Below are 24,377 nucleotides of genomic sequence, written 5' to 3'. Positions count from 1 at the left end.
AATGTCCAGGGCTTGGCCCATTGGATGCTTCTGTGACCTTGCCTCTAGGATTTGGGATCCTGGCGGTATGACTCTTGCTTCTGGGATTTTGAATCATGAGTGTATGTCCCAAAGCTAAATTGTCGCTTAGAATTCATTCCCAACTAGGACAGATTTGATGGTGGTATTCAGCTGCACTCTTCCTTCTTCCTACAAAATGATTGTTGAACTTCCTCTTCTTTAATCATACAGACTGCTATGGTTCTTGTTTTCTAAGCCTCCTGTTGCTGTGAGCCTCTGATAAACTTCCAGTAAATCATTACCTGCCCCCACATGGAGAAACATTTTTTTCTCCAAATGTTACTTGAAACCAAGAACTCAGAGTGACATCCTGTGTATCTCAGGTACTTCATTCTATGACAAAGAATCCATGACGTATTGGCCTGATCTTTGATCCCATCCCTATGATGGCTAGGTGGGCTCTTGTGTTGCCATTGTCTTTGTAGCTTGATTTCCGTCGTTTACTTTCTGGGAATCCTGGAGATGAAAAGAATGTTGAGCTGCCCTCTAGCTAAGCCACTAGCTTTCAAATCACCTCCTTGTCTGTCTGTCTTCACAGGAAGGCACTTCTCAACTTGAATTGTTACCATGTTCCAGTCTTTCACTCCTGCCTTAGAAGAGTGGCTCAGCCAATCAACTTTCAACTTTCTGACTTTAACACTTGAACTTGTAATCAGAAGACATGGTTCTCATCCAACCTTTGGTGTTGATGATCCTGATGTAAGCCAGTTTGTCTCTTTGTCCATCAGTCTTCTCACCTGTAAACTCGGCTAAGTAGGAGCCGAGGGTCAGTTTGAGGAGGAAATAAAGTGATCGTCATGCTGGGATCTTTGCAAAGCAAGACTAATGAGGTGATAACCACCACATGACACTATGAATATTGTTCACAATAACAATGAAAGTAAAGTCAATGGCAAGCGTATTAGAAAGGATTGGGTGGCTTTGGAGTTTGGTTATTAACTACTGAGAAGAACTGTGCATAGAATGGCAGTGGGGGGCTGGGGGCTGGAGTAAAGCTACTGTTTTTCTTAATCAAGTAGTGACCTCTTCTGGGGAAAGAAAGAGGCAAGCAGGGCCTCAACACTGAGGGACCCTTACAACATCTGCACCAAAGCAAGCAATGATAGAGTGGATGGTCTCCGGGGGAGAAGCTCTCAGGGTAGATGTTTGCCCTGGGCAGCCAAGTGGAAAACAAAAATAAATGAACTGAAACCAAAGATCACTTGCCCAGTAGCCCTCCCTGGGAGGGCTCATAGAGAGACCTAATGAAGCCTCGTGGACCTGTTTCATGCATTGTGGTGAGACCACTGGTCATGCAAGCTGCCCAGATCTAAGAATCCAAGACCAGTCTTTAGGGAGAAGGTTCAAAAAAGATCCAGATGGTAAATGTATTTTTGTGTAGTCCTAACTGGAAGAGAAAAGAAGGACTATTTCAGATGTACAAAGCAAAGTTCAGAGAATAGAGAGGTCTAGAAGAAGAAGTGGCTTTTGCTCTGTGGTCCTTTTTTGGGGCAGAAAGGGGCAAGCTCTTACTGCAATCTTGCCAATTGGACTGAGAGTAATGAAAATCAGAAAAGAGGTTTCTTTCTCCACCAAATGTCACCATATTCATCTGTTACTTCAGGCTCTTGAAAGGAGGAAGAAGGAAAACCTCCAGGAGGCCTTCCTGGTGACTCCAGCCACCCTTGCATTCCTCTTTTCTGTGTACCTAAAGGACTGGAGCTATGCGAGATGGTGGGGCATTTGATCAGACGTGTTCTGTATTGGGCAGCGCTGCATGACACATTCCCGAGGATACCGGCTGTGGCTTCACTTGGACTTATGGGCAGCAAGATGCAGGGTTGATGAAAATCACATTGTGCAAGCCCTTATTGAATGGGATCAGAACTGGATTCAAAGACGGGAAGGGACTCACCCAAGGCCAGAGATATAGGGACAGGGCTCAGATTACAACTGGGTCTTCTGACCATCTTTTCCCTTCTATTAGCAGTCGCTCCACTTCCACCTCCGTCCAACCCTCCACTGCATACTTAATTGATCAGTAATATAAATACTATCTCATACTAGATTGACTAATAGTATGGTAGCTATGATTTGTCAAGCATCTACTGCATGCTAGTCTCTTTTCATTCATTCATTCAGCAAATATTTATTGAGTACCTACAATGTGCTAGACATTGGGGATACAGTAGTAAGCAAAAGATTATAAGCTCAGCCATTGTAAAAAATATCATCAACAAAGATAAAACTACAATTGTGCAATCTCTGAAGGCAAAGGATCTGATGCTGTAAGAGGCTGCAATGATAGGGTGGGGTTATTAGTCCAGGGAGAGCTTCCCTAAGGAAAAGGCCATTCTATTCATCTAGTTGCTTGGGCCTAACATCTCAGAGTCATTGTTGCCTCCTCTCATTTTCTTACACCCCACATCTTACCCACCAGCAAGTCTGGTTGGTTCTGCAGCAGAAATACATCCAGAATCTACCCATGTCTCACCACCTCTGCTGCTATCTCCCTTCACCCAAACACTCCCAGTCTTCTTGCCTGTATTGTTGGGACACGGTCTCTCTGCTTCCACTCTTGCCTCCCAGTGGTCAAATGTTTGGACAATTCTGGGTCACAAATTTGTTTGTCTTGTATAGGAGGACTTCTCAGAGGCTTTCATATACCAATCAACATACTGAATCTCCAAGAGGGAGATATAGTATACAGCATATTACAGACATATTTGACCACAGACTTTTTTTTCTTATAGAGCATCACACACAACTGCTTTTCCATACAATGCACTCTGGATAACCCAGAAAATGTCTATGAAAATATTATTATGTAAAGCATTATTATCCCACATGATGACATGATGGGAAATGGAGCCACCCACAATAGTTTTGCTCAACTGGGAGTCAGGTTGCCTGAGTTTTAGCCGCAGTTATCTTCCTCTGAGCTGTGTGGACTTGCGCAAGTTATTTAATTTTTCTGAGCTTGGTTTCCTCATCTGTGAAATACAGATAATAATTCTTGTCCTGTCTGCTTTACTAGGCTGTTGGGAGAATCAAACAAGATAATGGAAGCCAAAGAAGGGGCATTCTTTTACCGCCTCTACTCTAACCAAAACAAAACCCAATACCACTACTGTGTTCCTGTGGATGCCTAGAAAAACATTAATATTTCCGGTTACACCATCTCTGCACTTAATCATAATCAATGAGCAATAGATTAACATTTGGTTTATTTATTTGAGCAAGTGGGAGTAAAACCCAGGGAGTTGCTGGCTGTTGGCTACAAGTCAAACAAAACAGAGAATTAATTGGAGCTAGGGCTATGGAGAGTGCCAATCTGTGACACACACGGAAGCAGGCAAGAAAAGCCAGTTGCCTTGACAGCATAGCAGAAAGAATTAAAAAAGCAGGGATTTTGTGAAAAGTGCTAGGGAGATAAGAGAACCCAAAAAGACCACATTGTAGGGAGAAGGCTAAAAATGGCAATGATGCTGATACAGAATTTATTATCACCTTAGCTAAGAGTGGTGACATGGTGCCCCACACAGAGTCATTGAATGGCACTGGGTGTGGTAATTCAGTGAAGGTTGGTGGAGCAGTGTGGAAACTCTAAACTGGCAGAGTTCTGTGGGTCTTTGTAAAGTGTCCATTCAGAGTACCTGGTTCATAGCAGGTCAGCAAGCTCTACTGGTGTCCCCTTCTGGACCTCATCGCTGCCAGGTTCTCCTTTTCTCTAGGGCTTTTGGCTGTGGCTGACTAGGCAACCTTGAACTAGGACTCTTGTCCCCCTGACTAATTCACACTCAGTAAATACATCTTGATGTATTTGTGGGCCAAGCCTCAGATGATGATGATGATGATGGTGATGATAATGATGACAACAATAACGACGATAGTATTAGTAACGATAACAAAAAATATAGCACCCATATGGCAGCTTAAAAGCCACTCGTATGCAACACCCTCACAATATGGCTAGAAGTTGGTATTGATATTCCTATTGAATTGAAAGGGCAACCTGAGGTCCAACAATTTGCCAGAGGTCACATGGCCAGAGTGAGGCAAAGCTGGGGTGGGAACACGATCTTCTGCTCCTCCATCCTATTACCTTCATTTTGCATCTATTGCTTCTCTGGCTACCACCCAAGGGGGACAGTAACTCTTCTGGGCGCCCAATCCTGGAAAAGCTTTTGCTGGACTCTCCCACATCTGGAATGAGTCTCATTGGATAAGAAGTTTTGTGTTTTGTGGGGCAAGATGGTCTGGGCTGATAGCAAAGTTGAGCTGTCATCAAACTTCTAAATGCTCATCACTGAATTTAGTTGGAGAGGCAACATCCAGTCATTAAAATCCACCTGGGTTCCCTCTTCAATCTGCTACTTACTAGCTGTGTGACCTACTATGTCTGTGGCTCAATTTTCCTTCTGTAAAGTGGGGCTCATAATATTACCCTCTCTGGTAGGGTTGTGGTGAATGTTACATGAACACACGTAAAGTACCTGGAACGGTACCCATGTGTGTTAGCCATATGGTCAGGTGCATTCAGGCTTTATACTCTTTGTTTCCCTATACCTCATCATCATTCTTGCTTTCCTAGAACTCATCATTCTTGATGGTAATTATCTGTCCCCACTAGACTAAGCAGTCTTGCAGGGCAGGGTGCAAGTCTTATTCACTGCTGTATTTCTTTTGTACCTGGTACATAGAAAGTCCCAAAGAACATTTGTTGACTGAATGAATGAATGAGTAAATACACAAATAGCTGTGTAGTGTAACCAATTTAAAAGAATTTAGACAAAACATTTTCCATCACTTGTTTCCTGATGTGTGAAGAGTCGTAATTTCTTCTGACACAGTAAAAAAGCAAGTAAGTAGATTTCTTCTTAAAGTCTTGTCCTTCCTGTACTCATACCTTGACCAATAGGTCTTAAACCATTGAGGGCTCATTGGCCAAATGCTCTGCAGTCAATTATTTGTGTCATCTAGAATGTTCCTTGATTAGGTATTGATCCACATGGACAGAGACTATGCTTTGTTCTCTCTCATTTCACCAACGCCCAAGAACTGTGACTGCCATCCAGTAAGCACTTAGTCAGCATTTGTAGTATGAATAAATAAATGGCAGACGGTGTTCTTTCATTTTTGTTATGCTCACATTTATCAGAAAACTTAAATCTAAAGTGCTTTCTCTACCTACCCCCCAATCTTTAAGATTGAGGCATCCATGTCCCGGGCAAGCACTCAATAGAATTAAAAAGGTTTCTGTTTGTACAAACCTATTTACCAGGATTACTAAGCAAACAGGAGAAATAGAAAAAAATGTTAAAAACAATCCATGGTGCTTTCCTGTGGGATTTTTTGAGATCTTTCAAGACATGTCCTATGACTGGTGAAATTGACTTCTTGGAGGAAAGAGAAAAGGAAGGAAAATGAGCACATTATCATGGACTTTGCCTCTTGTTGGTTTTGTGGCTCTAGCTGATCATGACTCGACCAAGTCTTTGCTAAACATTACTCTTTTGGAATGACCTATAGTTGAATATACAGGTCAATGGCATTCTCTGGAAACATGGGTAGACTGAGGCCAGGGAATGTTGGTCAAGTGGAGTGACCTTGCCTTTCTCAGAAATGAGAGTTCATTAAATAACAGAATCTAGGGGGCACTGGCTCAGGTTATCAGCAGGGGCACCTTAATTGCCTGGAGCAGTAAGGGACACAAATACTTAGGTAGCTGCTGGGTTTCTCACAAGCAGGAGGACCACAGCTTACAAAACAAACTGGCAGCTCATTTAGGTGAACACTGTTGTCCCCATTGAACATATGAGGAAACTGAGTCTCAGAGATTACATTGAACTTGTCTAGGGTTACTCTGCCAGGGACTGGCAGAACCTGGATCCAAATTCTGAGCTTTTGATGCCATGTTCTGAGCTCTTTTCCTACAGCAAGACTCTAAGAAGCCTCAACATTTCTTAGCCACCAGTCCAGAGACTGGGCATATTTGGTTCATTGTCATTATCTAATTACCAGTTTGCTCTGAAGCTTGCCTTCATCTCTGGGAAGCTCCTGGGATAGAGACACATTTAATAATGACAATAGATGTTCTTTCTGGGGGTTGAGGAGTGCAGTCTACTGAGAAGATACAGGTTAAATGACCCCAGGGGCTTTAGAACCCTTTGAATCATAATAACTCACAAACATTGAATACTAAGTGCCAAGTAGAGTGCTGAAGGCTCTACATGCAGGAGCTCACTCTTCCTTGCAATAACCTTATGAAGTAGGCATCATCATCATGTCCCTTTTACAGATGAAGAGACTGAGGCTTGGAGAGATTGACTTGTCCAAGATTGCACAGCTGGAAAGTAGAAGAGCTGGGAATTGACTTGGGCATCCTGAGAGCTTAATCCTGCCTCTGCAAATACTTGTTAAATACTAAGACAATTCCAGTGGTTCTTAAAGTGGTCCTAAGACCAGCAGCACTGGCATCAACCAGCAACTTGTTAGAGATGCAAATTATTGGCCCCACCGTAGACCTACTGAATCAGAAACTCTGGAGGTGGGACCTAGCAATCTGGGTGGCAGCAGCCTTCCAGTGTATCCTGATGCACATTCAAGTTTGAGAACCTCTAGACTATACTATATGGCTGTGCTCTAGGGGAAGAAAGGACTTACACAGAGCACTGTGGGCACCAGGTGAACCTAGTCTTGGGAAGATGTTTTTCTACGAGGTGCTGGTATTTTGGGCTTATGGACCATGCCTGAGGGAATAGAGCAGAAGCAGAGTCTCTTCAGAGAGAGGCCTTGATGGAAGGAGAAGGTAGGAAGAAGTGACATCACAGCCACCTTCCAAGAACATGATGTGTTTGTAGGATAGGTATCGTTTATCCTCTAAGGCTCACTGAAGTCAAGTGACTTGGCCAAAGCCATGCAATTAGTGACAAACGATGAACTCAAATCCAAGCTCCTGACTCCTTATAGAGTATGTTACAGCTGCATTTTTCCCCTGGAATATGGTGAGTCATAAAAGTTTCAGAGATTCCCTCTGAATCATGAAAAAATTCTTCTCAGTGACTGTCACAACCTCCTCCTGACAAGATAACCCGGAATGAGGGGAAGAATAAAAAGGACAGTAGATTGGTGGTCCAAGGAAGGAGCAAAGATAAGGGGTGGGATTCAGAGAGGGGCAGAAAGGAGACAGGGATGACTTCAAGGTGCTGTTCCAGAAACCCAAGACTGTCTCCTCATCTTGGTCATCATTGTCCCCATTTATTGGACCGTAGGTGCTCTAGCCATACAGTGTATGACTTTGAGTTTGATTCCTGGCTTTGCCAGTGGCCCTAAGCAGTTTATTTAACCTCTCTGAGATTGGTTCCTCCTCTGCAAAATGAGGATCATCAGAGCTTCGAACTCACAGGATTTAAAGGAGGTTTTAAGAGACGTAATGTATGTAAAACCCTTAGCATATTGCCTGGCTAATAGTAAGTGCTCAATAAACACGTATTGTTGTTATCATCTTGTCCAAGGTCTGGATCACAGGAGAGCCAGACAGCCATGGCCATAAAGGGAAGCCTCGGCAAGAGAGGATGGTCACTGGCTGTTTGCTGCCACATGGATCTCTCATTGTTTATTCATTGCCACCTCTTATCTTTACTTCCTCCCACTCAAGACCCTTACTCTGCCAGAGCTTCAGTCTTAAGAAAGAGCTGGTTCAACTCCTTGTTGCCAGGGAAGTCACGAGTATAGGTCACCTAATCTACTATGTCACCCAACACTGTGTCCAGTGCCCTGGGCATCAGGGATACAGGTCACCTTGATGCCAGCTGCTGGGCGATGGCTGTTGAATGGCAGAGAGCATTGTTTTTAAAGGATCTCAGCTGGGTAATCATTCCTGATTGGTTGCTAGCAGATTCGTGGCAAAACAAAGTTTGCTGGATCCTCTTTCATTCTTCATCTATTCAAGGGCATTAATTTTTGTTGAGCAATTGCAATATGCCAAGTGCTGTGTGGCGCTATATAAATGTTATTTCATTCAAGAGTTGCAATGAATCTGTAGACTGAGTTTAATTATTACCACTTTATAAACGAGTAAAATACAGTATTTATGAAAATGGATTTTGAAATCAGGATTAAATCCAATTTCTGGCTCTAATTTCTCAGCTTTAGTTTTCTATTGGTGATGTCTTAAATAGCTGCTTCTTTGTAAAAAATGAATATCTTGATAAGGAGGCCCCTTGACAAAGCAAATGGAAGAGGGTGGGGGTGGGGTGGTGGGAGCATGGGGCCAATTTCCTTTAAATTAAAGCCAACTTTCTGCTCATGCTGGTTTGTGAGTCTGGCCCAGATCCACTGTCTCAGCCATTATTTTGCAATTATGGCCTCTTTACTTTGGCCTTGAAAAATGTGCATTACCCCTAATGATTGTCAAATTAAGGGATGGGCCAGCCAGGAACTTTCTAGAGGATTGACTCCATAACAGGTACCAAAACATCATTGGAAATGTAATGACATGGAAAACGTTTTATTTATTAATACTCCTCTCAGGGAGAATACTGTTTGGAGGGAATATTTAATAAGTCACCAGAGTTCAGAGTGTGGAAATAATTCCCCGTTAAGTTGCCTTCTAAGGATGGTCGTTCATGCCAAGAAGGTATGCAAGTCTGGACCAGAGCTGAATAGAGGACATAGGAGAGACTGAGGCTGCTACCAATAGGCCACCTTCTGTGTTTTTCTTGTAGGTAATGGATGATGACATAGTTTAAGAATATCTCTTTGAAGGGGCGCTGAGTGATTCTCTGTCCAGGGTGCACCCACCCCTCAGTGCAGCCCTGACTCCACTCAGGATGGCACTCGGACCCTCACACTCTTTCTTCCTTTTCCTCCCCTCTTCCCTTCCCTCCTTTGGTTCTCTGGGCATTGCTGTGCAATACAGTGATGCGCTGCATAATGACATTTCAGTCAACAATGGACGGCATACACGTTGGGGGTCCCATAAGATTGGTACCACTTAGCCTAGGTGTGTAGTAGGCTATACCATCTAGGTTTGTGTAAGCACACTTTATGATCTTCTCACAATGATGAAATCGCCTAACGACCCATATCTCAGAATATATCCTCATCGTTGAGTGATGCGTGACTGTATTCCATTCTGATCTCACTGAATCTCATTTTCTGCCAATAAGAATACCCGCAGCCAAGGCCAGAACAAGAGGTGATTGCAAGGGCAGCACTGGGTCCTGAGAGGCAGGGCAGAGGCCTGGGACCCAGGCCATCGCTAACATTTAGAAAAGAAGTTTGGAATTTGGAATCCCTCACTCTGCCTCTGCCTATGTGACTTGATCGAGATACTTGAGCTCATCCATAAAATAATATGAAAAGCTAACATTTTTTTGAGCATTTCAGGATATGCCAGGCACTGTTCTCAGTGCTTTATGTGTATTTACTCAAATAATTCTCATAATAACGCTACAATATAACTACTGTTATAATCATGAGAAAATGGAGGCACAGAGAGGTTAGGTAACTTGTCCAGGGTCACAGCGCTGGCAAACAGGATTCAAAAGCAAGCATTCTGGTGACAGAATTTTCCTTTTTAACCACTATGCAATGCTGCCTCTCCAAAGGGCACAAAAGACATTGGTGAGGGTAGAAAGAGGTCATGTCTCTAACATCCCCTTGGAAATTGAAATAGTATGAATGGAAGTGTTATTATTTACATGGTTCTTAGAGAAGAGCGTGGAGTGTAGGTGGTCTACAAGGATTTTCAAGGGGGCTGGAGTTGTGTTGGGGTCACCTATAGAGTAACGGCCATTGTGAGGTCTGGAGAAAGCCACCCTGGGAGTTGTGATCTTGTCAACACTCCCCCACCCCCACATCTCTGCTCTCAGCAGAAAGTGAAAATGCCCCTCTAGAGATGCCTAGAAGGGAACAGAAATCACCCAGGTGGTCCATGCAGGGGGTGTGTGGGGGGGTGTCAAAACCAGGAAGGGGCTGCCGCCTTTTTACAGAAGAGCGTGGAGAGATTTTAGCGAGTGCGTTCATGTCAGCTCTGGGTGTTTCTTAACATCAGCTAGAAAGCTAATTCTCTGATATCGCCATTGCCCACATCCCTATCCCATCTACCTACGTGCATCTCCTCATGTCTCTGCCCACATATCTGTCCCTGCAAAACAGAAGCTCCCCTAAGAGTCCAGAGCTCAGTGTTCTGTATTTTCATGTGTAAAAGAATCATTGGGGAATGTACCCATCAGTTTTGCCATATAACGAAGAAGCCCCAGGATCTCAGTGACTTATAATAACTAAAATTTATTGTCCATTCATGTTACATGAAGCCTACAGGTCGGCGATGGCTCTGCTTCAGGCTGTGGGTTGACTCTGGGTCAGTTCCATAGCTCTTCTTGTTCCCTGACTGCATGGAATGCATTGCACTACGTGTGATGTGCTGTTCTTCTGGCAGAAGGCCGGAGTGCAAGGGACTAAGCTCAGCGTGTGCAGTCACCTTAGACTCCTGCAGAGATGTGGCTCCCACAGACCACTGGCCAAAGCAATTCTCTGAGCCAAGCCTGACAATAGGGAAGTTTACTGGCCCTATAGGGAGGGGTGGCAAGGGTGTGAACGCGTGATCCTCTTACAGAAGACTGTGAACTCTAATGCAAATTATCATGAGGATTTTCTAACCATGCTAATTCCGGGCCCCGTCTGCAGCTGTTTTAATTCAAAAGGTCAGAGTAAGTAGTAACAATAGCAGTAATAATAAGAAGAAAAATAATGGCCAACGTTATTGTTTGCCTTTTATGAGCCAAACACTAAGTGCTTAAATGCATGATGTTGTTTAATTCTTACAACCATCCTGTGAGTTAGAAACAATTATGATTTCCATTTTACAGGTGAGGAAATGGGAAGCTCAGAGAGGTTGAGAAAATTCCCCAGGTCACACAGCTAGTAAACAGTGAAGCAGGGATATGGACCCATGGAGTATAACTCGTGAGTCCCAAGTCTTTTTCAGTTTCTCTACTACGCCAAGTTCCTGCCTCAAGCCCTCTGCACTTCCTTTCCCTTCAGCCTCAGTAACATTGATTCCCATTGATACACTTAATTTCTCAAGTTTCAGTGAAACTGTCGCTTCCTCAGAGAGGCTTCCTGACCTTGGCCCCTGACTGACCCACTTCCTATGTCTCCTAGCTTTTCTCGGCCTCATCTGACCTTCTGTGCTGTGGTGACATGCTTGATGGAGAGCCCAACCTCCCCTACATCACCTGGCCTCCTAACCCTTCCGGGGGTCTCAGCCCTCCTCAGAGAAGACAGAAGATGGGAGGAGCCAGCAGATAGATCTCCCTCCCTCCCTTCGCCTGGATGGGCTCAGCAAGTTGTGATGTTCTGACGGCCCATCTGTCTGAGCCACTGGCTGTATTTTCCTGCAGCGTTGGTACCAGCTTGGTAAAGAGCGCCCATATCTGCTTTCCCTCACTCCTTGCCTTGTTCTGTTCCTTTTCTCTTGCTGTCCTGGACCGCACCTTCCAATAAAGCCTTAGCAAGTAAGCTTCACTACAGGCTCTGCGGTCGTGGGAATCCAGCCCTAGGGACCCCCCTTCCCACCTAAACTTGACCACCCCTTTTTCCTCTCTCTAGTGCCCTATACTTTTCTCTTACAGCTTGTTCTTGCACAATTGGTAATCCTATATAATATACACATTCGTGTGATTAATATCTGTTTAACCACAATCTCTCCCCATCCACTGTGAGCTCTGTGAGGCAAAGACTGTACAGTGTTGTTGACCGTGTGTTCCCTGCACTTGATGCATGCCCAGCACATGGTGGTAGGTCAATAAATGCTCATAAATTCAAGCCCATGTCTGGGCTTGAATCCTTGCTTTGTCTATGCTGCCTTCAGCAAGTTATTAAAGGCCTCTAAGCTTCACTTTTCTTCCTTTATGGAAAAATGGAGTTGGGTACCTACTTCAGAGGTCCTGAGACCTAAATGCGGTGATAAAAGTAGATGTTCAATAACTGATAATAATTGATGATATTATTATACTAGACCAGTGGCCAGCAATTGTTTCCTGTAAAGGGCCAGATAGTAAATATTTTAGGCTTTGTGTGACAAATGATCTCTGTCACAAAGACTCCACTCTGCCATTGCAATGTGAAAACAGCCATGGACAGTATGTGAACAAATGGGTGTGGCTGTGTTCCAGTAAAACTTTATTTACAAAAACAAGTGAGGGGCCAGATTTGGCCCTCAGGTCATAGTTTGCAGACCCCTCTACTATATGGTGTGAGCAGTGTGAATCTAAAAGGTTGTGCTAAGTCACATCAACAGATTGCATGTATTCTTGAACTTTCTAGGCAAAGTATATCCCTTCATTTCTTTCCAGTGTTAAAGATGAGCAATACTTTCCTGGCAGTGACAGTGTGTTTGCAGGGAAATCCGTGTTCTCAGAGTTTGTGTTTGTTTATAATATTTCTCTAAAAAGCATGAGTGGTGAGAGCTCTCCACATAGTTTCCCTCTAACTCCTTGTTTCCTGGTAATGGCACACCTTTTCTCCATACCTCCAGAGCCAGTCTGTGGTGTGAAAACTTGGAATTTATGAGACTAGAACTTTGCTGGTCTCCCAAGTAGAATCTTAGTTATATGGTCAATCTATCTAGAATAAGTGGTTTCTTGGAAAAGATATTAAAGTGATTGTCTAGTTTTGTTTTTTTTTTAATTTGGTCAAGTCTTGGGAGGAGAGCAGATTTTTAAAAATATATATAATGGGGTCAAGAGAACAAGACAAGTGTGCTTTAAGAAACGTTAGTAGTTTTTTAGGTCTTATTATGTGGCAGGCATGTGGGAGGGGGGGCAGGACACCACAGTTGATGGTTAGCCCAGAACCACATGGAATGTGTTTCCATTTTGTATAGGAAAATTGAGGTGCTATTAATAGAAGAAGTGGGGAGGGAGGCTGGGGGTTAAAAAATTGCAGTTGGTTTGGATTAATATGAGGTGGCTGCCTCATCTTACCCCTGTGAGCATCAGCTTGCCTCTCTTGTGCTGATGAAAAAGATATTGTGAAAAGCATCTTGCCGATTGCCTGGTACAAAATAGAGCTAGAATAAATGGATGCTATAGGTTTTCATCTTTCTTTACTGGAATTATTAATAAAACACGACACTCCACAAATCCTAACAAGGGTTAAGCCTGTCTGAGCTGATCACATGCTTGCTGGATTCTGATGCATGTCATCTTTCCATGTGACATCAAAGACCCATGCTCTGCACATCTTTCTGTTCTTCCATCCTTAGAGTTTTGGCAGTGACTATCTTCATGGTTGCAATATGGCTGTCTCTGCTCCAACCATCATGTCCTCTCAGGACATCATTTCAGACAAGAAGGAAGGGAGCATGAGCAAAAAGAGCCTCCTCCTCGTGTACTCCCTTTATATCGGGAGTATATGCAAACTTCTCCTTATGTGCCATTGACCAGAAGTGTGTCATATGTCTAGCCTAAACCAATCATTGGTAAAGGGAGTGCGGTAACCATGACTGGCTGAGAAGAATCAAGATTCTTTCATGGAGGCTGGAACAAGGAAAGAGGGGGCGTGACCATTGGGTAGGTGGAGTTGGCTATACCTCCTTTGTCATCTCTTTTTCCTTCTCATGGCTAGAGAACATATCTGTTTTGTTCCTAACCCAGTGCCTGACCTAAAACAGGCACTCAATGTGTATTTGTTGGGGAATGAATAAAGTAATGAATGAATAAGTAATGACTAGAATGTCCTTCCCCTTGCCTTTCTTCTCATTTATTCTTCTGGTTTCCTCATTTTTCTGAGTCCAGTGTAGGCAGTCCTGGGGCTATTCTTCTTGTTTGAAGATGGCTCTTCCTAAATTTGGTAACATGGTAAGAAATGAATATGGCCCATCACACTGTCCATTTTCAGCCTTTGTTGTGGGCTGAGCAGTGTGGTCAAGGAGAGGACAGGGTGAATGAGGCTGGTGGTGCACTCGGGGTCTGCATGTGCAGGCCTGACTAAGCCCATCCTCCCCAGGATTGGAAATCGAGATAGTTTGTTTCCTTAAATTGTCTCTGGAGTGGTTTTCTATGGCTTTTCAAGCTCCTCTATTAGAATGTCAACAAAATAACAGGAATCTTCAGAAAATACTAAAGAGAAATGGTTTGAAATGCAGCAAGCACCTTGGAAGCATTCGTTATCAAACATTTAATGAGATAATTATAAACCTTTTCCACTTAGCTCATAGCTCAGAAGGTCTAAACACCCTTTCTTGGTGTCACTTTGTTAATCTCCTTTGAATGGAGCACTGGAAAATATTCCTCTACACAAGTGATTATCCTGGATTATTCATGATTTCAGTCTTGTTTACCCCCGTTCTTGGGGACTTTGATGCTCAATTCTGGAGTCTCCCTGGGAAGGAGATAAAATGACAGAGTGGTTGTCTAATCTGGGTTGAATCTGATCTCTATCCGTTATTAGCTGTGACACACTGGGCAAGTTGCTTAATATCTCCAATCCTCAATTTTCTTATCTGCAAAATGGGGCAATAATTGAGAGTGGTTCTGGCACAGTGTCTGCAACAGAGTAAGGACGCAATAAATGAAGTCTGGAATTGCTTTTGCCATCATGTTATAGTCTTCAGTTTGCCACTGAAATGAGCACCTTTTACAAAGACAGCTGTAATTTTTGTCTTTGAAAAATAGATTATGCCGTATGGGAAACCCCAATGTCAGTCCATCCAACAATAGTCAACCAATTGTCGTGAGGCACTGTTTGTATTCTTGGCATGGTGCTGGGCACTGGGAGTATATTCAGAACCTGATGGGGACTTTCAGAATGCTGAAAATGGCTCTGACCAGTCAGTTAAGGATGGTTAAAAAGTACCCATGGAATTGATGTCTATTGGTTTTCCAGAAATGAGGTTCTTTGGGTTGAACTGGCTGATCATGTCACCCAAAATAGTCACTTCAGGTTGCCTGAATTGATTCTGTCTTGCAGTGGTTGTGAAACATGGAGTACATAATGTGGCAGCATGGAAAGTGGGGAAGACCAGGAGCTGGGCGATGTCAACCTCTACCACGTCTCTCCATTGACACATCATCACTTTGGGCAAGTCTCCTCATCATTCTGGGACCCCTGATCTCTAAAGTGAGCATTTAAATATCCATCCATATCATTTAGCTGGTTAGTGCAGAGTAAAAGATGAAATGATTTTGTTGTGGTAATTATTATTATGGTTACTCACTGTGGTCTGAGAGGAGAGTTCTTTCTGACATCACAAGTTCCTTGGGTCAAGGAGTATGGGAAGGCTTGTCCTTCTATGATCAGTTCTTTCCCAGTCTCTGAATAAAATTCAAACTAAATGTAAGAGGAGATATTAAGAAATATCTCTGACTGGATCACCTGGAAGTCTGGACTAATGTGCAAGTTCGGGTTCTCTGAGATGCACACACTAACACAAGATTAGATGCCCAAGAGATTTACTGGAGGAAACACCTGTGAAGAAAAAGAGGGAGGAAGTAGGAGGAGGTAGGGAGAGCCTGCAGACCCTGATGCAGGTCTCACACCTGTGAAAGGAGAGGAGGAAGGAAGGAGAATTGGGTAGAAATAGTCTCAGACTTGAGTGCATTTCTAAAGTGTAGTATTTGGCTAGGCCAGTGGGAATCCTTGAGCCAAAATTGCCCATGAAAACAGTTCTGTGTCCCAGAAATGGGCCTGGACTAATACCCTTGCCATGCCTAGTAATTGGCAGAGAGCAGCCCATGGGAGGTGTGGCCTTGGCGTGCATACAGTAGTGGATCCAGCAGCTGGGGTGTGCAGTCAACTATGCTTCCCATCACAGGAGACCTGAACAATACATTCTTATGACCACCCACTAAATTGTCAGAGATTTTCTCTTTGAAACACAGATCTTAAAGAGTTTGAAAAACAAACCAGAACATTTGTGATGATATAAGTTTTGCACCCCAAATCAACGTTCCATTCCCTTTTTGACTTTCAGTTCCCCCTCTATTTCAGCTAGATCAATCATGTTGAAAACCCCACTCAGGTTTGTTGAGTTCCTCATTTGATAACAAAAAAATCTGTATGTGAATAAGCCCCATGAACTTCCTTTGTCTTACCTTCTCAATGACTTATGATTTACTTTCTTGGGTTTCACATATTTTCCCCTCTTTACACATCCATCATTCCTTTGGATGGGAAAGGTCATTGAGGTCAGTTTGCTTTTCTGCCTTCAAGTCTGACTAGAATGGACCCAGTTATCCAAAGGGTTTGCACAAGAAGCAGAACATCCAAAAAGATATATGATGGAGGGGAACAATTCTGAGGAAGTAATTCACAGATGATGAGAAGGAGGCATTGGAAGTATCTGTAGGGTTTGCTGGGCATACAACATTCTTGAAACTTGTCATTATTAACGGGCACTGCTTGGGTATTCACTGAGGGCCTGCACCAGGATTTGGCATTCTAGAGTCACAGAAAATGGTTTATAAGATGTTTGAATAGTGGTTGGGTTCTTTCAACAGAATATAGGTTACTTGTCCCATTGAAAAATAAGTTGTGTTGATGAGGATTGTGGCAGAGACTAGCCAGATGCTTCTCAAACCTCTTCCTCCTCCTTCTGAGCCTATAGCTGGATGGAATTTCCGGCTTCCTTTAGAGTTAAATGTGGTTGTGTAACTGAGTTACAGCCAATAGTAAGTGTGCAGAAATGGCGAATGTCACTTCCAGATCTGCCCGTCCCTCCCAGGAAATTCTCATGTTCTCTCCCACTCTTTGCCTGCTGATTGGATGCAGAGGGTCCACTGGAAACTCAAAGGCCTTCGAAGATGGGAGAACCACTGAATAAGGAGCCAGTGTCCCTGAATACCTGTGAGGAGCAGAGTACTCTGCTGACCCACATTGGGCTGGAAATTGAGTGAGAAATAAGCATTTACGGAGTGAAGTTACTGAGTTTCCGAGTAAGTCAAAGCCATTGCTTTATCCAGAAAATGGTGAGAGAATGTGTAGGAATGCTTTTGATGAAGAATCATGCCAAAGGTAAGAAGACCTGGGTGCAAGGTCAGTGAACCCAATTTGACACATGCTTCTTGAGTGACGTCTTGAATGGAGCACTGTGCAGGGTCTTGAGACTATAGGGGTGGGTGAGACATGTTTCCCGCTCTCAAGGTCTCAGTGGTCTGGACATAGACTTACAGTACAGCTTGAAGAGGCAACAGTAATATGTGCAACATACAGAGGTGGCTGGGAGGCAGGAAGATTAACTTCTCCTGGAGCTGGGGTGCAACGGACATTCCAGGGTAGCTTCTTAGAGGTGACACCTGACCTGGGCTTTGAAGACTACAGGACATTAACAAGGTGGGTAAGGACTCATGCAGCTGTGCAGGGAGCATTTCCAGGAGAGAGAGAGGGAGAGAGAAGAGCAGGGATGAGACTGATCCCAGCTCACCATCCCTTATCTACAACCTTGAAATCCAATAAGCTCTGAAAAGCAAAATTGTATAACTCATTTTGGGTAAAAACTGAGCTGACAAACACATTTGGCAGCAACACCTGCCCTGAACTGACATGAAGCTCTCTGTACCTTTATTTATCCCATTTAGTGTAGATATTCACATGCTTCATGGCAGAAATATTAATGTGTTTGATTATAGGGTACTCTCTAGTCCATGCTGGGGTATTTCATAATTTCTCTATGCACAATATATTACCTTTCTAAAATCTAAAATGATAAATAACAAAACATATCAGGAAATGAATTTTTAGAACTGTACTAATCAGCTACTTTTGCAGGGCATTTATAATTTACAAGGTACTTACATTCATGTCAGAGGGACTGCTTCTTTTGGCAAGGCAACATGGAGTCACACAGCGGTTTTCCAGCTCTCCAACTTCACCTTCCATCACCCCCATCTCTCTGGCTCAGCCGCACTCGCCTCCTTTCTGTTTTGTGAATAATCTCACTGTATTGCATGTCTCAAGACCTTTGCACTAGCTGTTCCCTCTGCTTGGAAGGCTCTCCTCCTGGCTCATTATGGATGTCTCCCTCTTATCCTTTTTGTCTCCGCCTAACGTCTATTCCTCAAAGAGCCCTGGCCTAACTCTACACCTAATGGTGGCCTCACCCAGGTACTCTCAATCACATCACTCCATCTATTTTCATCATGGCACTCATCAAAGTCTATAATTATTTTGTTTATTTGTTTATTGCATATCTCCCACCTAATGTAATGTCCAAGATGGCAGGAACCCTGCCTGCAATTCACAGCCATGTTCCTGATGCCTGGTGCACTATTTGTGGAATAAATGGATGAATATATCCATGAACAGGCTATAAAACTCAAATCCCCTCCAAGTCTGTGAGCTCCTTGGGGTTTGGGTCTTTGTCTTAGGGTGATGACATATAATGGAAAGACCATAGGTTTTGTTCTATGATCAGACACAAATTAGCCGTGTCACTTTGGGCAAATTGCACCACCTCTCTGAGCCCAGGTTTCTCTTTTTGTCTAATGAAGCTAATAAAGCTAATAATAATATCTACCACACTGAAATGTAAAAGATAGAGTGATAATAAATGTGAAGTTCTCAGCACAGTGCCTGGCACATTGTAGATGCTTAATAAATGCTGGATGAATGAATGAATAAGCCTGAGGGATGAAGACACATAAACCTTTGCTCCTTTCCCTGCCCTCTTGTGGTACCCCTAACCTTATCTAGTCACAAAGAATCCAGGTGAGAACCAGTTGATGGATAAAGAGTCGGAACATAGCAGCAAAAAACCAATATTGAGCACTTGCTATGTGCAGCTATGGCTTAGGCACTGTAAGACAAGTGGAGATGACTGAGGCATATTCCCTGTCCTCAGAGAAGTGACATTTCAACATGGCATTAGGCATTCAAAGATATTGATGGATGGAGATATGGGGTCGGGAAGAGCATGGTCAAAGGCACAGTCATAGGATAAGGACAGTGGTTTGGGGAATGTTGAAGGATGTGGGAAAACAGAGGGGAAGGTGTAGCTGGAAAGTTGCCTTGGGATCAAACACGTGAGGATTCTGAATGCCAACCTGAGGAACTTGGACTTGATTCTGTAGATAATGGTGAGTCAATAAAGGCACTTGAAGAGAGAAGTGGAATGACCCAGCTAGCAACAGAAAGGATGAATTGAGAAAGAACATCTTCAAATGGCATGTCTGAATAGCCCCAAAGCAGGCAGTCCCTCTCAGTGGGTTCGGTCAAATACCTTTGTCAATAAAGGAAGGTTATAACATCTTTATTTTCAGTCAATCAGTCAATGCAGGGAATCTCTAATAATGGGCCATTGGGAGCATTGTTCTCTTCTCTGTGGGGAGAAACACAGGAAGTGGAGGTTTTCATCCCAGTGGTACGTGAGGTTACTGCAGTATTGGGGAGAAGAGTCATACTCACCTAAGTCACATTTGTTCAATCAACTCACATCTTCTGGGTTCCTACCACGAGTTAGGCACTGTGCTAATGCTGGGCTATAAGAATCAAGGCACACTGTCTGCTCTCAACAGGCTTCATGTTCTCCTGGGAGAGGAACACAGGTAAACAGGCAACCATGGTAGTGCATGACGAAGGGCCAACAAAAATCGAACTGACAGTAAGGGACATGGAAATTTGGTAGGAGAAAATAGAATAATAGAGGCTGGAATAGTGGAGAAAGACTTCTCAGAGGCAATGGGACTTCAACTGGATTTTGAATGATGGCTCTGAGAAGCAATGCAGAATAATAGAAAGACTGCATTATATAGAGTATGAGCACGCACCTTTTGGAGTCTGACTCTCTGGGTGGTGTGGATCCTGAATCCACCTCCTAGCTGTGTGATAATTAATTAGAGCAAGTTACTCTCTGTGCCCCAGTCTCCTCACTTGTAAAGTGGGAAAACAGCTGGGAACAGACTCATTGGTTGTTGAAAGCATAGAACAAGGATCAGCAAACTTTGTCTGTTAAGGGTCAGATAGTAACTATGTCAGGCTTTGCAGGCCATAACGTCTCTGTTGCAGCTACTGAACACTGCCATTGCAGTGGGTTATGCACTGCGTGTTTGTCTCCCACCAAAATTTGTATGTTGAAGCCCTAATCCCTCAGTGTGGTGCTATTAGGAGGTGGGGCCTTTAGGAGGTAATTAGGTTTAGATGAGGTCATGAGGATAGAGCCCTCATGATGGGATTAATGTTCATATAAGAAGAGAAAGAGACTAGATCTCTCTCTGCTCTTCACCATGCGAGGTCACAGGGAGAAGGCAGCTGTCTATGAACCAGGAAGAGGGTTCTCACCAGACACTGGATCTGCCAGCACATTGATCTGGGACTTCCCATGTTCCAGAACTGTGAGAAATAAATGTCTATTATTTAAGCCATCCAGTTTACGGTATTTTGTTGTAGCAGCCTGAATGGACTAAGACACAGTGGAAAGCATTGTAGACAATAGGTAAATGAATGGTTGTGGCTCTATTCCAATAAAATTTTATTTACAGACACTTAAATTTGATTTCATATTGTTTTCACATGTCATAAAATATTGTTATTGTTTTGATTCCCCCCCCCCCAATTATTTAAAAATGTAAAAACCATTCTTAGCTCTTTGGCTGTAAAAAAGCAAGTGGTAGGCTGGGTTTGGTCGATGAACCATGGTGGCTGGCCCCTGAGATAGAGCATAGAGTAATGCGTTCCAAAGACTAGCTGTTACTATTGTTAACCCCGCTTCTCAGATGGGAAAACGGAGTCTAGAGAATTCATACCAAAATCCAGATAAGAATTTCTTGCTATGTGGATCTTCATCACATCAGTATTCAGCCCAGTCAAGAGGGAAGAACTGCAACAATTCAAGGTACTGACTCTGAGTCCTTTCTCACCTCAGATTTCTCTCCACTCATCAACTCTCTTTACATATTATTTTTAGAACCCACAAAATGGCACACACAGGAAAGCAGAATATCCAAAACAGAAGAAAAAGGAAACTGAGATGAAGGGGAATAGCTTCTTCAATGAACACTAGTTATTGACTCTGGGTTTGGCCATTAATCTCAGGACAGAAATGAATGAAAATTTACCCAAAGACATATGAGCATGAAGAGTTAAACCAAAAAAGAAAAAAATGCTTTGGATGTTTTACTTTAAAATACACTTTTGAATTTAATGATCTGTGACTTGCTCCTCTCCCTCAGCTCCACAAGCTTTCATAGTACCTTTCTCCTCCTCACTTTCTGGGGAACAATAGATGTTTCAAATAAAAATAGGCGTAAATCACTGTGTGAATGAAATGAATAAATATGATGTGCCTAGAAACAGTACTTAATTTGAAGCTGCACTCTCCCCCTAGCCAGAGGGAATGCATATCTTACATTTGTGTGTTGCCTCGGTTTTTTAAAGGCTTTCATGTACAGTTAGCTCATTTGTTTCCAGCAGATTTTTTTAATTGTAAAAAAGGTGTTTTCATGCTATACAAATTTACCGTTTCTCTTTCTTCCACCTCGGGGTAAATGAAAAGAAATTGTACAATCCATGCATCACAAGGAACTTTTCCTTAGCTGGTCACCCTGCCCCCTTCTAATCTCTTATTCACGCCACATCCAGGGTCATCTTTCAGAAACACATTGTGCTTAAACATCCTTGGGTGGCTCTCCTCAATGGCAATGAGATAAGTTCCAGTACCCTCACATGTGAGTGTTTCTATCATCTGACGCTTTCTTTACCTATCCAGTGACATCTCTTCTCCCATTGTGGATTCTGCATTTAAGTTACTCTACGGTTTACAGAAGAGTCAATGCTTGCTCAGATCCTACACTTTTGCTCACACTGTTCCCTTGGAATTGAATTCTTTCCACCCAAGAACCAGCCTACCTTGGGTGCAGACCAGAGAGAACAAAGGTTGCAATTTGAGGAAGCTCTATAGCAACAGCCTCTTAATTCTCCACCACTCATTCCAACCACCAGATTTATCTGTTATTTTGAAGAATGAGAAATCCAAGAGTGGGAGTACCAGTCCATGCTACAGTGTCAAATGTGCTGAGCATCCTCTATGTACTGGGTGCTGGAAATACAGCAATAAATCATCCTTCAGTGAACGTGCAGCTAGCAGGGAAGATAAGGCCAGTCTATGAACTCCCAGAACACCAGGCAGGAAGTAATAAGAAGAAAATGTATAAATAGAGGGTTCCACGTAAAGCTCAGAGGAGGGACAAATTGTATTACGCTGGAACAATCGGAAAAGACATTTTGGAGCATTTTCCATGGGACTTGGACCTTGAAAGTGTGAAGGATTTGAGTACACGGAGATAGTTTGGGAAGTGGGAGAGTATTGACACCAGAGTTCCTTCTGTGCAAACGCAATGAGGTGGAAGAACACTGCGCTGTCAGAGAGAACAAAGAGACTCAGCTTAGCAAGGGCAAGGGGGAACTGAAGAAATAAAGAAGGAAAGACAGATCACAGCCAGATGATGAAGGAAGCAGAGGTGTTAGCTGACAACTAACCTGCAGATCCCCAGACATGAAGCCAGCCACAAACTCAGAAAGCTTCTCCTATGATTCAAGTTGGAAAAAAGAGGTTGCCTGGCGGTGGGTACCCCAGAACTTGATCAGAATGCTGCTTGTCTGTTTTCAGACAATCAGCAAGGTGATGCCAATGGCTTAGAGTCGTATTCAAGTACTTTCGTTCATTTTGGGCTTCTACTGAGTTTATTAGAAATGTGTACCCTGAAATAAGAGTTAGGGACCACTGTCTGATAAGACCTAATACTGAGAAGAAAAAGCCAGAATGTCAAGTTATTCCATGTCTGTGCATTCACTTTCTTGCAGAGAGGTCAAAGGGCTTTGTCAGCAACATCTCTTTAAGCTTCAGGGCTCCCAGATGGCTTTTTAAATGAGGGAATTAAAGAAATATGAGCAGTAAAAGAGAACTCTGCATGAGAATGAAGGTAATCAAAGAATTATCTTTACTTGGATGTTTTCTATGTAAGATCATACTGCGTTGGCCAGAGATGGATCTCGACTCTTGGGCTGATTGGAGTCTGATTAGATCCTGAGTCCCACCACCTGTCACTGCACTTCTCAAATAGTAAGTGGATCACTTCTCGTTTGTAGTCAACAAACATTTTCTGGTGTCAAGAATTGTGGGGGCTGGCCCGCTGGCGCAAGCGGTTAAGTGTGCGTGCTCCGCTGCGGCGGCCTGGGGTTCGCCAGGTCGGATCATGGGCGCGCGCTGATGCACCACTTGTCAGGCCATGCTGTGGCAGCATCCCATATAAAGTGCAGGAAGATGGACATGGATGTTAGCCCAGAGCCAGTCTTCCTCAGCAAAAAGAGGAGGATAGGCAGATGTTAGCTCAGGGCCGATCTTCCTCACACACACAAAAAAGAGTTGTGCAACGTGCTAAAATAGGTGTTGTAGGTGGAGGCACAAAATGAGATTAAAATGGCCCTTCTTCTTGAGGACTATGTAGTCTAATGTGGTAGACACATATGTACAGACATTTTCATTGCAATGTATTAAGGGATTTGATGGCAGTAAGCACGAGTACTGTGGGAGCCCAGAGGAAGAAAACCTCCTTAGCCTGGGCTAAGGGTGTTGGGAAGGACCAGGGAGGGCCGTCTAAGGGAACTGACAACTCAGTGCAATTAGGATCTTCTCTCCTGTTGGTTCAGTTTTAATATCCCAGAATCTCAAAGCTGGCTGTCCCTGAGGTCGCTTCACCTATCAAATTTGGGGCCAGCCTGGTGGCATAGTGGTTAAGTTCATGCTCTGCTTTTGTGGCCCGGGGTTCGCAGGTTTGAATCCCAGGTGAGGACCTATACACTGCTTATCAAGCCACATGCTCATCAAGCCATGCAGTGGTGGCGTCCCACATACAAAATAGAGGAAGATTGGCATGGAAGTTAGCTCAGGGCTAATCTTCCTCAGCAAAAAAAAAAAAAAAAAAGAGGAAGATGGGAAACAGATGTTAGCTCAGGGCAAATCTTCCTCACACACACAAAATTATATTAAAAAAAAGAAAAATACCTATCAAACTTAATTGTCATCACTTGCTTAATATTTGATCTACTATAAACTTCAAAGGACAGAGACTATTTCTGTTTTGCTCATAATGTGTCCCCACCGCATAACGGTACCTGACACCTAATAGGTACCTTATAAATATGAGTTGTGTTTTAAGGAAGAAAATATCAGCACATGAATTTTCACCCTCTCTCCAAGTGCTAAGGGGAATTCTGTTGTAATATTTAATGACGGCTTACTGCATTCCTAACTCTGAGCCAAGTCTAGAAGGAAACAACAAAATAAGGAAAAGCGTGTTAGAATGTTGGACCAAAAAGAACCTTGGACTCATTTC

At 43.3% G+C, this 24,377-nt stretch overlaps 1 long non-coding RNA gene across 1 annotated transcript in view; it reads left to right on the top strand.

Annotated features, from left to right (window-relative positions):
• Nucleotides 1–14,978: 14,978 nt before the first annotated feature.
• The window catches only part of LOC147913979 (uncharacterized), a 45,145-nt gene continuing 35,746 nt past the window's right edge, over nt 14,979–24,377 (top strand). The window contains exon 1 of the long non-coding RNA XR_015555920.1: nt 14,979–15,171. This is a non-coding gene — a long non-coding RNA (uncharacterized LOC147913979). The remainder of the gene's footprint in view (nt 15,172–24,377) is intronic.

The sequence above is a fragment of the Ceratotherium simum genome, chromosome 23 (genome assembly GCF_057802395.1).
Source record: "Ceratotherium simum simum isolate JZ-2026a chromosome 23, ASM5780239v1, whole genome shotgun sequence".
Classification (NCBI taxonomy): Eukaryota; Metazoa; Chordata; class Mammalia; order Perissodactyla; family Rhinocerotidae; genus Ceratotherium; species Ceratotherium simum.
The sequence above is the reverse complement of the archived record's forward strand: the minus strand, read 5'-3'. Positions and strand labels throughout refer to the sequence as shown.